The following is a 14,633-nucleotide window of genomic DNA, read 5'->3' as shown; positions in this document are numbered from 1 at the left end:
CAATATTTTCCGTTCCGTCGCTTGTTTGAACAGTCCTTACTTTCTTCCCAAGTTTCCTTATTAAACTCAAAGTTTCTGCCTTATGTGATAATAGTTGAAGACTAGAATGATTCCAAAAGCAGTGGTCAGCATCCTGTCATTGTTTCGTCACGCCAGTCCGATAATATCCGACCCATTTTCATTGCTCCCTAAGTTTCTGTCTCATGATCATGATTCCGTGTGAGTAAATGACCTAAACTTGCTTCTGTACGCACTATAGAGGCTGACTGCCGATCATGAATTCTTGTTCGTTTGAAAGCTTGTTGAACATTAGCTTTGTCTTCGTGATAGCATTCTGCATAAAATGGTTCACCCTACTCTAAAATTTTATCGGTTAAGGTCCTCAAGCAATTGTTGGAGTGTGCGTGCAGCTTTGTTGCACAGGACAAGGATATTAGAAAGCTGAAATTTCTTGTGATTATGACCACTGAGGATCGCCCTTGTCGCTTCTTATAAGCAAGCAGTGAAAATAATTTTACTTTGTGTCCCCTTACGAGAGCGCTTTCACGAGAAATATTTCTGCACTTTTCATTCTGGTCATAAAAAGTGTGAAGCAGGAAATATCCCTGAGGTAGAGTTGAAGCCTACGAAGTTTCGGATACGGGCACATATGCGGAACGGTCAACATGGAAGATAGCCAGAAAATTATTCATTGGTTTCTCAGTCGTATGCAGCAAGCACCACGGCCATGATGTAAATAAAGTGGGTTAACTCCTAGATTACAACAGCGTGATATGCACATACATAGCTAATTACACACAGATGCTGTAGCTTGGTTCAAATGCACTGAATTAATAGTGATCGGACTGTGCAGCAGCGGGAGAGCGGACAATACAGCACGATTCGAGTGACGTAAAAGTTGATCTTGATGATGCAACGCGTTTTAGTGACCACGCTTAGCTTCGCGCCCGCTTCGAATACTAAATCTTTCACGATACCAAGCCACGGTATACCAGGTCGTGATTCCAGGCCACCAGAACCGGCTTTTTCCTACGGTTATGCTGACCTGACTACTGTGCAGCAGACGCGGAGCACCGAAAGAATGTCGCCTGTCCGTCTGCTTTCAACGGCATTGAAAAGAAAGACGACACACGTTCTGTGTGATGTGGGCCAGGAAACTACATTCACTGATCTTGCTATCGTCTTCGGTTCCGCTCGTCTACATTTATAACTTTGGACAGTTCAGATTGATTGCGTTGATTTTCAAGTCTGTAGTCATACATAGTGATGTACAAATTCGGTACAGGAGCCATTTTGTACGGCCTTACACATCAGCAGCACAGGAAACCCACAGGTTTGCGAAACTAGGTCATTCTTGTGGAGTGCAAACATAATGTGACCGAAAACTAATGCGGTGAAGCCCATGAGGACAAGAAATACGAAGTCGCTGTCAAATATACACATGGCTCAAGCAAACCAGAAGGCAAATCAATGCACTTCCCCAAGAATATAAAATACTTGAATATAGTTCAAATAGTTATTCAAGGGTATTCTACCTTCTGATAATCGGCCATTCCTCTTTGTCACTGTGGGCGTCCTTCATCGTACAGACACCCAAGGAAAGTAAATTATCTCAACAAGATGAACTGTTTCTTGCAGACCAACCTACTTATTATGTGTGCTTTTGTCCTAGAGGCATAAAAAGTTTAAACTAGCTCTATACAACCACGCACTGAGAGTCCGCAATGATATTGTAGTGGACAGTACTCATAGATCCTTGCGGTACAAGAAGAAGAAACAAGACTAGCGCCATGAGGCACATAGGCTCGACGATCGCAAACGCGACATCAACGTACTCATCTGTTTAATAAATGGCAATTCTTTGTAGGCCTTCTGTTCCTACAAGTTGATCACCACGGACATGATACCAAATTGCAACGCCATGCGTATACCAAATTTCTTCACGGCATCATGGAACCGCCCGCCGAATAATGACATCTCGAAAAAGAAAATAACGGAACGTCTTCCGTCGCCGCATTGAAACTTCCCGATTTCTGGCCGTAGGACTGTGAAGCTCTCGTTCGTCCACTTCCAGGTGCAGTTTCGCCGTCACCGAGTCGCATCTCAGGTGGCCAAGTACGCCAATATCGTGAGTGCGATTAACCTGACCACTGCAGCTTTCGTCCGCAACATTTTGCCAGCTCCTCCGCCCGATGATAAGGACGATACTATTAAGCGAGAGTTACTACGGGGCACCGCCGACTCCGAGTCGCGATGGATTTTGGTGCTCCTCTCATGGGAGGAATTTTCGGAACAGAACGCCCACAAAGAATAGGCACCTATTAAACAGATGGATGCGTTGATGTCGCGGCTACTATCGTCGAGACTATATTCCTGATGGCTCTAGTCCAAGCTCTTCTTCTACCACCTCGCTCTATGAGTACTCTTCACTACAAGCTCATTTGTCGTAACAGGCTTCATTCAGTGTACGTCGAACCTTCCCACATCACGCCTTTTTTATACACAAGAAGGAGAAACAAGCTAACGAATCCTGGGTTGATGTTTAAAAAAAAACTGGATTTACGTGGGGATAAAATATTCAGTCGGCTGAAATCTACTATGCTTAATGCGCCTTTCTTGTTGTTTTAAATAAGAAATGCTAAATGCAGAGGAGATAGTACAGCTGTTTGCTCCCATGTGACCATCACTGAGATTCCTAAGCAGCATGTTTCGAAGCTAGAGTTTTATTTGCCCCATTAGTCCAGAAAATATGTGCGGGTCACCCTTTGCTGTTCATCGACCTACTGAAGATCACTGAGGGCCTAATCTTGCGCCAAAACTGCCTTTGTGGTGCTTCTGCAGTCTTTGCCGAAAGTAATGGGGGGGGGGCGACGCCTTTAGAAGTTCTACAATGTTAGACGCCTTTGCAAAATGCATTGATTCTCATGCGGAGAAGTAGCCTGACCTCTTTACACTTCCTTGTATTACATGCCTGTATGGAGGCCTGCGTCGATTTCTTTCGAGATATCGTCAGAGCAAGTATGTAAATTAAAAAAAGAATTTCACGTAGAATCACCTGACCAAACTATCTTTGCGATGCGTAAACAAGTTCTACTAATCGCCCGGCATGTCGTCGTAGTATGCTGTTGTGTTTGGTATAATTGCGAGATGCCGCGAAAATATCATCCAACAGAGAAACGTGGTTTTTACACCGAAATGTTAACTGAGACGAGCATGAGAAGACGAAGAAGAGGCGAGTAGTAGCAGCGTTCACTCATAATACACGAAGGTGCGCTTGGATGGTGCAGCTGCTTCTTGGATGGTCAGCACTTTCCAGTGCGTGCTCTAGCACGGGATGTAATTGAAAAGTGTCATGTTTTCTAGACTTTGTACGTATACGGGGTCAATAATGCTGCCTCCTGTCAAGGCAACCGTAAGAAACCGTACTGCAGGTTAAGCTACGTAAACCACGGTCAAGCCGATAATATTTCGAAAGCTACCTGCGATTGGACAGAGTGCACCTATTCCTGATAGCTTCGTGTGCGCTGTGTTCTCAGCGCTCAGTTCGTATTGAAGCGAGATGCAGCACGTGGCCGCGGGCTCTATATTGAAAGCGATTCTCTTACGTGACGGACGGACGGACGGGTTTTCTCGGTGGATAGGCGTAGAAATGCTTACGGATTAAGCAATACATTGTGTTACTTGACGTGCCAAACTTACGATTTTAATAAGACAAACTCCATAGTGGGTAGTTCCTGGTAACATAAACCACTTGCGGTTATTTACCTGTGCCTATGCGTAGTACGGAGTTCTTTGGATTTCGCCCCCATCAAAACGCGGCCATTCCTAACGCTGCGGTTGAGGTTTAATCCCCTGTCCAGATGCATATAGAGTCGCAGCACCAGAAGCACTAAGCCGCTGCGGCGGTTTCACGTTATTAAGCAACCATCCCAAATTCATCGCCTATATCAGCGTGTAAAGAGTTAGATGGGTCTTATAAATGTCCCTCTCGACAGGCAGATCTGAAACAAAATTCCACTTTATTTGCATCGTTTTTGTGCGTAGAGCGCTAATAGAAGCTAATACAGGTGAACCGCATTATAAGGACAGGAGGGTGCAACACTTGGCTAATGCGTGCAGCAGGCGAAGCAGGTGGCATACGGTAGTTCGCAAAAACCCACGTGGTAGCTCCCGCTCATGCAGCTATTGCTGCACATATCGTGGTTCGGACGGCCACGTCCTTAGTTCTCTGTCCTGAAACAAAGAATTGTCCATTGTTGCGCACATTTACTGCCACTACTCAACAAAATAGCCGTCGTTTCACTCGTAAAGCGTATCACTGTTTGCGATAGGAAATTGTTAGGCAACTATACACAGGAAGGTTACTCGTTTTAATCGCCGTATAGATTGCTGTGGAAATTTGCTTGCAAATTTCATTAACAAACACATCCTCTAGCACGCACAGTGAAGCATGAGCACATTTCAATGAATGACTACGGACACTCGCTGTTCGCGGGACGAAGAGCACCAGTAGAGCCTATCGAATTTTTCTTCGTGCCGCCTCCTGTTTCAACGCAAAATAAGCGCTGGAGGCGCACAAAAAAGCAATCAACTATTTCTGTTTGGGTAGCTTTCAAACCCACCACAGATTAGTGAAGGGAGTGAGAGAAAACTTTATTTTCATTGGGCAGGGAATGGGCTGGATCCCCATGGGGCTCTTGCATTGCCCAGGGGGCGCTGCGAAAATGGTGCTAAAAAGTGCCCGCTGTCCTCAACTGGGTAGTACCAAGCTCGGTCGTCTGCTTCGGAGAGCACGTTTACAATACGGACCCGCCACTTTCGGTTTTGTTCTACCGCGGCTTGCAGCGAATATGGGGCGCCGAAGATCTTTTTCGGGGGTGGCACGCTGTGTAAAGGCAATAGCTTATGCAACGCCGAATACGTGTACGCCGTTCAAGAAATAAGCGATGAAGTTTTAGCGCGGTGTCAATCGCAAGTGAAGCGAGTCGCGAACGAAGTTGAACTTCAGGTAATGCTTGCACGCTGCTAGATTCAGGCGCACAAACGCGAGCAAATGCTTGTTATAAATGAATTCACAGCAGCGATAAGCCGGCATCATGTGTACGGAACTGCTCGAGCGCACGATCGTAGGCGCCGCGATGGCAGCGGTCTTTCGTCATGCCGCTAAACGGCGGGCCTCCTGCAATCTTTGTTGACTGCATGCCGCTAGACAAGTAGTTATGCATGCTGCACTGTATCAGTGGCCATCTGTCCCTTCAGCAATAGATAAATAACTGATGCAGTGCTATGAGCTCGCAGTAACGTACGTGCGAATCGCGCGAGCTCGTGCGCTGCTCGCTTGATGTAGCTTGTAATGACAGCGCTCGTACAACGATGTGTTGCAATCAATACTATCTTGATGCGCTGCCTCAACGTGCTGGCTTGAGGTCAAGGATAATCACATTTAACTCTCTAACATGTGCTGCTCGTAGTGGGTTATTGAATTGCCACCGAATCAGCCCGACCATTTGTGCTCATTTGCGCGCACCACTCCGCACGGGTCGAACTGTTAATTGCCGCTGTGGCCGGGTCTCGTATCGTGAATAACCAGCCATGCCTGCTGCTATGTCGGCCTGCCGTCGGGACTGTAGGTGCAAAAGACCGAATTTTAGAACACAGATAAGCAAGGTTCAAGACAGGCGAAGCAGTGAGCATGGTGCGAAGTTTCGCTTACCCAGCGCGACGAACTGCAGCTAACCAGCGCGCCCGACCCACCGCTTCGTGAGGCCTTGAAAGAAAACGGTAGAATCTGATGTTGGGATTCAGGCCTTCTTGTTCATGGCAGCCGACGACACAGAAGTAACGATGGTGACGCTTTTTGGAGGCTGAGCTAGGTCTCTCCGGATCGGCGTCGCCGATTCCTTCTGCTTCCAGCATTACGTCTCACGGAGAGTCCGTTTTCGTTAAACTATAGGCTGCGACGAGCTCGCAGCGTGGTCGGCGTGGAATGTGAGAAGTTACGAGCCTTTTCGCACTGGCAAAAGGGTAGAAAAAAGCGCGAATCGACGGAAACTCGGCCTAGAAACGTGCTTCGCCACAGCCAGGGCTCAATACGACCCAAGCTAGTACGACCCAGATGTCGTTTCCCGCGCCGCCACCAGGCGCCACTACTATACCTCATACTCCAGCCCATGGTGGATGGATACTTCCGTTGAGGGCACTAGCGGCGGTGGCAGCACTTTCGGCTTTAGCAATCAGCTTTTGCTGATCCCCGAATACCGAGGAGGTCAGCACCAACCGGCCCTGCTCGTGCGTTGCGTTTCGGTTAGGGGACTAATTAGAAATTTTTGGCAGGCCTAGTGGTATAGTATAGGGAAGCTCGCTCGGTACAGAAAGGACAAAGCTATTCATAAAGTCTGCATATCGCGAGGAGGAGGATGAGGTGAGGATGGCTGCTGAGGAGGAGTTGCGTCAGGCCGTGGCTTAAACTCTAGTGAGGGTTGGCTTTGCTGGCGGTACTGTTTTTCTCGAAAGGCGGCACAGCGCAAGTATTTCATTGTAGGAGTCTAGTCCTTGTGCATTTGGTTAAGGAGCCATGCAGTGACCGATTGTAGTTACTATGATCTATTGTGTGTACATGATGGTTAGCCTTGACGGCTTCGTGTCCCGGTATCCAGATTACCGTGGTGCAGGGTGTTTAGTTGAGGCGGTTGAGGATATCGTATGGGACTTTAAGCAGATCACCGTTCGCCTAGGCGCGACGCGTTGTTTGACAGTGCCTAAGAATACATATTTCCTCATTCTGTCTCAATGTAGCTGCAATGGCAGCCTCTCCTGCTGCGGCGAACTTGTGTGTGCGAATGGAGGCGGATAATACCAGTTCTTTCTGTCGGTGTCTTGCCAACCCTATTACTAGGCGTTCCTTATTCAGGTACTTGGCCACATCTGTCCAGCGAGCAGTTAGGGAGCGCCGTATCCTGTTTATATCGGTTTGATTCGTGCTTTCTTCCGGCCCAAGTGATATTGCGCGTGCCTGTTACGCGGAATAGGGGCTGCCTTTATTTGCTTATGTACGAAGAGGAGCGCTTTTTGACTGTTGGTTGTCATCGTGACGTATTGTGATATCTTAAGCGTGGTTATGGCTGCTCTAGTGAGGTCGACGGGCGCTTTGCGCATGTCGGTGTTCTTCAATTGCTTCAACTCTGATATTGTCAATGCCGAATGATATTCGTATTATCGTTCCCATGCCTGGAGGAAGACCAAGGGTTTGTTTGGACGCTTTACGCAGTATTACGTTTATTTGTGCGCTGTGTTTTGATATTAAGTTTGTATATAATTTGTAACGCACGTAACTCTTCTCCCGTTAAGCTCATGAAGGAAACGTTGAAGTTCACCTTTGTTCATGCTATGTCTATCACTAGCAACTTTTTAAAAGCCGAGTTTGTTTTAGTTCGTTTATATAGCGGTTATTGCTACCTTTAGATTTTATGTGATTGCATAATATGCGTAGTGTTTGGACTCTGGGTATAGGTTTTCGTTTATGCATATTTCAACGGTCTTTCTCTCTGCGCTTTTTCTTCCGGATTTCTTTTTGAGCACGAGGATATCAGATTTTTGGGAGGAGCAATCCAGGCAGCAATCTTCGGCGGATTCGGTGACGTAGCTTAGCTCTTCTTGTAGGGAATTCTGCTGTTCTCCATCCGAACCTCGAGCTACCCAAGTGGTATTATCGTCCGTATACATTGCGCGACGATTGTATGGGAACTTCTCTGGAGTCCCTGGCAGGTTTTTCATGCCGCCGTAGAAGAGAAAATGTGATAAGGCCAATCTTTGAAGAATGCCTCTATTTTGAACTTTTTCTGTTATGCCATCATGGTATCTACACCTGTCATTGTCCTGCTGTCCATTAAAAGATCTCGAATGCAAACGTACATTTGGTGCCCGCAATTGACTCGCGATAAGCCTTTTTAGAACTCATGAGCTACACTGCCAAATGCTCCTCTAAGGTCCAGTGCGTGTATGCATTTCCCATGTTTGGTGACATATTCTGCTACTACTTCCCTAAATTGTGCACAAATGCGGCAAGAAATCGTATGTTCAGTAAATAAAGAAACGCTTAAGGCCTCAGGCGATTGCGCGCCGCGTTTTGGAAAAGTTTCAATATGTACGACGTCAGGGATTGGCTGGCATGTTCGTGACGCTTGGAGGCCTGCAGGGTGTAATAGTAAAACGTTACCGCGATTGTATTCCTTTGGTAGAATTCCCACTTCCGAATCGCGATAACAGATAGTCGGTTGGGGTCCTATCGGGTCGTCCTCCAGGTTTCTGAGGATTATATTTGTGAGCGTGTCTTGTCCATGTGCTGTGTTTTGAGTTAGGGGAATAAAACACTGTCCAGACTACCGTTGTTTTCAAGAGGCGATCTGGATCTTCAATTAGTTTCCCTCTACAGTTTGTATGGATGTATGGTTCCATGCGTGATCGCCGATGTGTTTTTCTTGTAACTCTTGCAGAATCTCTTCGCGTGACGGCGGTTGGTTTCGGAGCGTCCTTCTAATTGTATACGCTCTTTGGTGCTTGGTTTATGTTCGGCACAGTAGATGTTTGACTGCTACCCATGTTATAGATATTCTGAAATTTTTGCTCAGGCAAGCGGACATACCTTATCAGGTCGGCCGAAAAGGAGGGCGAAAACAACACGCTACTTGTCCTAGGCGACCTCAATGGCATTCGTCCTACGTTGAGTTGCAAACTCACTTCGAAAGAAGAAAACGACATCCACTCGCTCTTTCAAAAGCACGCACTGACACTCCTGACTCACTCATACTTTCCAAACAGAGGGGGGAGTAGTGCATAGAGGGACACCTGGCTAGGCCTTACTATGTTCAAGAACCACAAAAAGGCCACATGGAGAAGTATGGAGGAAGCGCTGTGTTACGATCACCACATCCTGGAGGTTGCCCCTTTGCTTGCGCCTACAGGCGATCGCATCGATCCGGTCCTACTGAGAGCTTGGACGGCATTTCGGAAAGCGAGTGTGCAACAAAAATGTCGCAGTTTCGCCGAAAAGACGAAGCATCGATTGCGATAGCAAGTTAGGAGACAAGTATACGAAGTAAGGATAGTAGTGTCATCGGCGGTATAAATGGACAATCGCTGTGGTAGCGCGGACAATCGCTGCCAAACGCTGGATGCTTGTGTGTGCAAGAGCGGCACTATCACCTAGTGAAGTGACCTTCGTGCAGTCTTTCGCTTCAATGCGATAGCGGCGAGAACATGAAGCGCACAAAGGTATGAATCGCATGCAGATCCGTTTAAACATACGCCGCGCGCGGTCATGCAAAGTCCGCATTTTTTAGCGGAGTAAGATCCGCCTACACTCCCTTCCACGCTGCTTTCCTGCTTTCTTCTATAAAAGGCGCGTGAAATTTATCCGCGACCTTCTCTTTCCCTTGCGCCCTGTCGCGAAATACGCAATTGCGGCGGGAGCTCGCCGCCTTCTTCCTCCCTCCCTCTTATGCCGACCCGATGGTCAGCTTCCCACGCGTGTTTCCACTTGCCCATACAGCGTACGACGCGCGGCGACCGTTGTATCGCCTTTAGCCTTTGTATAAGATATCACAATGACGCCCACGGTGACGGGGAAAATGCTCCAGGAGTGTTCATTTATTTGCTATCATTATAAAAAACGAAGATATCAAGTCGCTACAAAAACGGATGAGTGAGCTCAAAAAAGTCCATCAGCCAACACTCACCCTATAATAGTCGAATATTGGCAACATGTCAATGGGTTCCGGGATTTCTGAAAAGATAGCGTGAACAAAGACATTAGACAAAATTAATATGACACATAGCGGCAACAGGCGGAAGAATGCGCTACGGCTCCTGTGCGCCGAAATTGGCCAAATTACTACGAAAACAGCATGCACTCTGCCATGCTTAGCCTCGTGATGGGCTACAGTGAACACAGTAGAAAAAATTGGCAGTGGCTTCGCTCGGCTATGCCAAAATGCCCGTAGAGAAAGCTAAGACATAGCATGGTTAACCTTGGTTAATCTTGATTGCAACTCCTGTTTAGTCTGGTTGTCTAGCTATGTTGCGGCGTTTAGCCAGTCGGTCAGCGCGTTGTTCGTCTGTTTCTCGGGCGATTCGCTTCCTCTTCATCTCGTTGCGATATCGATACCAGGCCTCCTCCTGATTATCGAAATTGTCGCCGTTCATACTGCCCTCTAAATGGTGGTTGCGGCGCATGCGAACTCTCCGTTTCAATCATCCGACATTTTATCAGGCATGGGAAGCGGCTGGCGAAGCGAGCCGAGGCGAGCGCCACGACGAGGAACGCATTGTGGCGTCGTACCAAACGGCGGCGGCAGGAAAGCGCGGCGCTGTGCAGCGGCGGAACGCCTGTGGCTCGGTGCTGCTAGTGGTGCATGCGCAGTAGTGACGAGGGAGCGAGAGAGAGAAAAATATCCGCGGCGAGGCGCGCGTTGTGACGTCATGTGCCTACTCGGAGCACTGCCGCGATGAAATCGCAAGTTCGGTACCAGTAAAGGTTTGGCTTTAAAAGGAATCGCGCTGCCCTGCCGCCTTCACACCCAGCTCCTAACGTGCGCACATCTCAACGCTTTCATTTTTTGCGCACGCTAGAAGACTCAGGTGCACCAAGCAAATATCCTTCTAGGCTAACGCTCCCATGTTTACCCTCACAGCAACAGCATACGGGACGCGGTCGCGATGTTATCACACTTGCGGTTTACACGGAACCTCGTGGCGACGCCAACATCGACGATGACGTCAGAAATTCGCCTGGAGTGTCCAAAAGTTGCATATCGCATTACTATTTGCCATTCTATGTTAAAAGGTATCGGCGCGTGCTTTAGACGTTAAACGCGCCAGTTGCAGCATTAAGTGAGAGCGTACGTAGAGAAACAACACAGTCTTCCGTAATTAACGGCGAGGTCATAACACTTTCCGATCAAGAACCTTTGCAGTTAGGTACGAAAATGAAGGTGCCACTCAATATCAAGGAAAAGGTGCATTCCATTAAGGGCTACAGAGAGAAAAGGACTGCGCGGTCGTCTTTCTTTACTGCCGTGGCGTGGATTTAATTTTTGCAACGAACCTGTAGATGGCTAGTTTCCAGCGCATTGACGTCTGTAGACCAAAAAAGCAAGCGCCGATCCCGAAGAATACCCGAGCGACTCACGGTTCTGTTGCAGCAGGCTTGAAGCTCACCGCCAACTTTCGAAAACAGGTTTCTTATCGTGGATCCAAATAGAAGCCCTATCAGGTATAAAGCTGGGAAAACACAGATACGACACTTTGATCTCCGTCGCCCATGCCTGCGTTCGCGCCGCCATCTCTCTGTCGACGTTCTAAACGCTTGCAGGGCTCCTTTCCTTTCCGCCCGTTCTTCGGTGGTGGCGGTCCCGTCGAACCCTCACGAGTATCTCGTTTCCGCTGTCCCGTCATCGGCGCGAATGTATATAAAAAATCACAGTAAATGAGTCCCTACCAATGTTCAAAATTCTGTGTAACCTCTGTGTCGTATGCTAAACAGTTTCGTTGGTAAAACACTTTCACAGAATGGAAGGGCTCATGATTTTCAACATGTTTTTCCTTTTATTCCTCACATAAATTACATACGCTCATGGCTAAAACTGTCTTGTGGGGACGTGCGTGCACGTTATTTACTCCGAATATATATATATATATATATATATATATATATATATATATATATATATATATATATAGTCAGGTCAACCTAGTAGCCAGCACTTATAAACATTCTTAGCTCTGCACGCCGCATCGGCCGGCGCAATGTCTACACCGAAGCAGCAAGAATAAGTCAGCACAAATCCATGAATACCTCATACACTGGCGGTTTCTGCAGGGCATAATAACGGAAATGGGGACAAGACTGACGACGTTTATTGTTGTGTGGCAAGATACGACTCAGAGGGCGCAAACTTTTCTTAGAGTACACTGACGCTGCATTTCCGAGGCATTGTAGAAGGCGCATTCGGATTTCTAATTACTCACCATATCGGTCATATCTTGCCTCGTCACCCGGCGAACGTCCGGAGGCGATGCCCACGAAGACTGCGTGCATGACACAACGAAGTTTTGCGAAAACTCAAATAAGTCATTCACACCTCAATTTTATGTCTCATGAAATGGAAACATGTGTACACGAACGATTGCACAATTGTCACAAAGACTATATTGTTAGCTCAGCGCTGGTACTAGTGCGATGGAAAAGCAAAGTTTGTGCGCTTAACCAGACGCATGCATGCGGCCATGCCACGGGGAAAAGAGTAAATGAGGATAAATGTCGGCACAGCCCGAGCACGAACAGGTGGAAGACATCAATACACGCCCCCAGGATCTTTTCCAGGAGTCTAGAGGGGCCGCTGCATGCCGGACAAACGTGCCTCGTTCCTACAACTAGGGAAACATCGTCGACTGGCAATGAGGTATGGCGCATAGATATCAGTACTTCGGAGATGACCCAGATACTGAGTATAAGGAATAAAGAAAGTGATATCTCGTATCGTGAGTTCTTGCAATATTTACGGTAGGCTGACGTCATACGCTTCTTTACCCTCAGTTTCATGAACATTCTCGGGTGCTCCTCTCTGTTAAATGTTTGTGAAGCGTAATATAATAATTGAACGGTTTATGTCACGATATTAGATGTTTTATCAGTACTCGATAGCCAAGTACTAGGAAAATGCTTCAGAAAAGATTGATTACCGCAGTGCGTGGTTTGTGCGGAATTTTGCGGAGTTTGTATGCCCAACAAAATACCGTGCAACAGAACCTGCCTCTGAATCGCAACTGAATAGCCAGCCTTATATAATTCGTGAGGGTCCTCCTTCTTTCGTAACTGCGTGCGGAGGAGACGTGCGGATCATTTTGTTTGAAAAAGAAATATTACGCACACGCACACGCACATATATATATATATATATATATATATATATATATATATATATATATAGAGAGAGAGAGAGAGAGAGAGAGAAGGCGAGAGAAATTATGCGTTCAGTGGTTGGTTTCAAACCGGGAACCCGCAGCCTAGAAGCCCGAAGCTTTATTCGCCACGACTAGGACTCACGTCTACAAACACGGGATGAAACACGTTGTCGAATTTGCTTCTTGCACAACAGCACTTTGGGACGCCTAGCGCGACATGTGTATCACAAGGAAGATATTTAGTCATCAATATTGAGCATGCGCCATGTTACACATGACAATAAAGAAAGAAGTTGTGGGACGCGTCCTTCGCACCGACATTCGCTGAGCGTCTCTGTGCCTCGTTTATCGTTTCGGAATGTTTCTCATAGGTGTAGTGCGTCGTGTCTTGCGAGGCAGCACGTTTAATTGCCGAATAAAAATCCACCTTATATGGATTGTGGAAGTGAAATGTTCAAGCTGTTCCGCTGAAGTCCTATGACCTATATTGCCTCTGTGGGAATGAAAAATTCGCAAACGTACACTGGTACCCGCACGACGTGTGTTCTTCATCATATATGTAGACTGGATCATTTTGAGATTCTCGCAAAGGATGGCAATGAGGGATAAAGCTAATTGGAACGTTAAAGAAAAGAACAGCGTTTCAATCCTATTCTATTGAACCCAACAATTACAGCACGAGGCTTCCAAGCCTGATATTTACAAGCAGCGCTCTATGAAGTGCAAGGCGACCTTCAGAATTTTTTTTTTCCAAAATTTCTTACCAGCCAGCACAAGAAGCAAGGCGACCGCTGACGAGTAATACTTCATCTTGGCTGGGGCCTAAGTCTGGAAACTGCGCAGACAAGAGCGGTGTTTGTAATGTGCGGCGCAAAGCGGGTCTAGTAAGGAAACGTGTCTAGTAGGGAACCAAATTTCTAGAATTAACCAGCCATTTGAACAGGATGTCCTACTTACCACACGGAGTGGTTCTTCGTAGCGGTCAACAAAAATGCGCTTCCCACGACCTTCCGAAGAGAATTTATAGTACTAACTAGCGACGATTCTTGCGCTTGCGAACAGATATTCGTAGTGCCAGGAGTAAATCATGCATTTAATAAGCACCATGTCATGTCAGAATAAGCTTCCAACGTTGTTCATCTTTCTAAGCCTTCTACGCACTAATTCAACACTGACGTTTGAGAGGGAAATCCACGTCATATATTCATTTGCGAGGACAGACATAACTATAAAAGAAGACAAGAAGGTTAAAGCATAATTTAGTTCATTTGATCTCGCGCACGTCAGATGACAGAAACTGTCAAACTGTCTAATAGCACGCAAACATGTCACCTAAGCACGTGGGCCTGTGTGACAAATATTACGATGCGATAAATCACCCAGCATTGGGCAGCGGGTGAAAAGTTGGAAGAATCCACTACCCACTTGTCATAGTATACCATAAACTTGCTTAACTATCGTGTCACGTTCACCTCAAGTATCTGCACTCTAGACAGCTTCATATTCCACGTACTTTGGAATTAGTATTGTCTGCCAGTTGTAATGGCTACCTGCACTCCAGGCTCAGTGAGATTTAATCATATGTGAATACCACGGTTTGCACAGAACCCTAAGGGACGCAAACGCAATGACATAGATAAACATCGCTAAAGACGTAAGGATAAAACTTGTGT

The 14,633-nt window shown here is 46.8% G+C and overlaps 1 long non-coding RNA gene across 1 annotated transcript; it reads right to left on the bottom strand.

Annotated features, from left to right (window-relative positions):
- Window positions 1-4,000: 4,000 nt before the first annotated feature.
- Window positions 4,001-9,782, bottom strand: LOC142563775 (uncharacterized). The gene is made up of 2 exons (XR_012824404.1): window positions 9,735-9,782; window positions 4,001-4,233 (listed from the first exon to the last, which is right to left on the bottom strand). It is a non-coding gene; the product is annotated as an uncharacterized LOC142563775 (long non-coding RNA).
- Between the last annotated feature and the right edge of the window lie 4,851 nt (window positions 9,783-14,633).

This window comes from Dermacentor variabilis, chromosome 11 (genome assembly GCF_050947875.1).
Source record: "Dermacentor variabilis isolate Ectoservices chromosome 11, ASM5094787v1, whole genome shotgun sequence".
Classification (NCBI taxonomy): domain Eukaryota; kingdom Metazoa; phylum Arthropoda; class Arachnida; order Ixodida; family Ixodidae; genus Dermacentor; species Dermacentor variabilis.
This window is presented reverse-complemented; position numbering and strand designations above follow the sequence as displayed.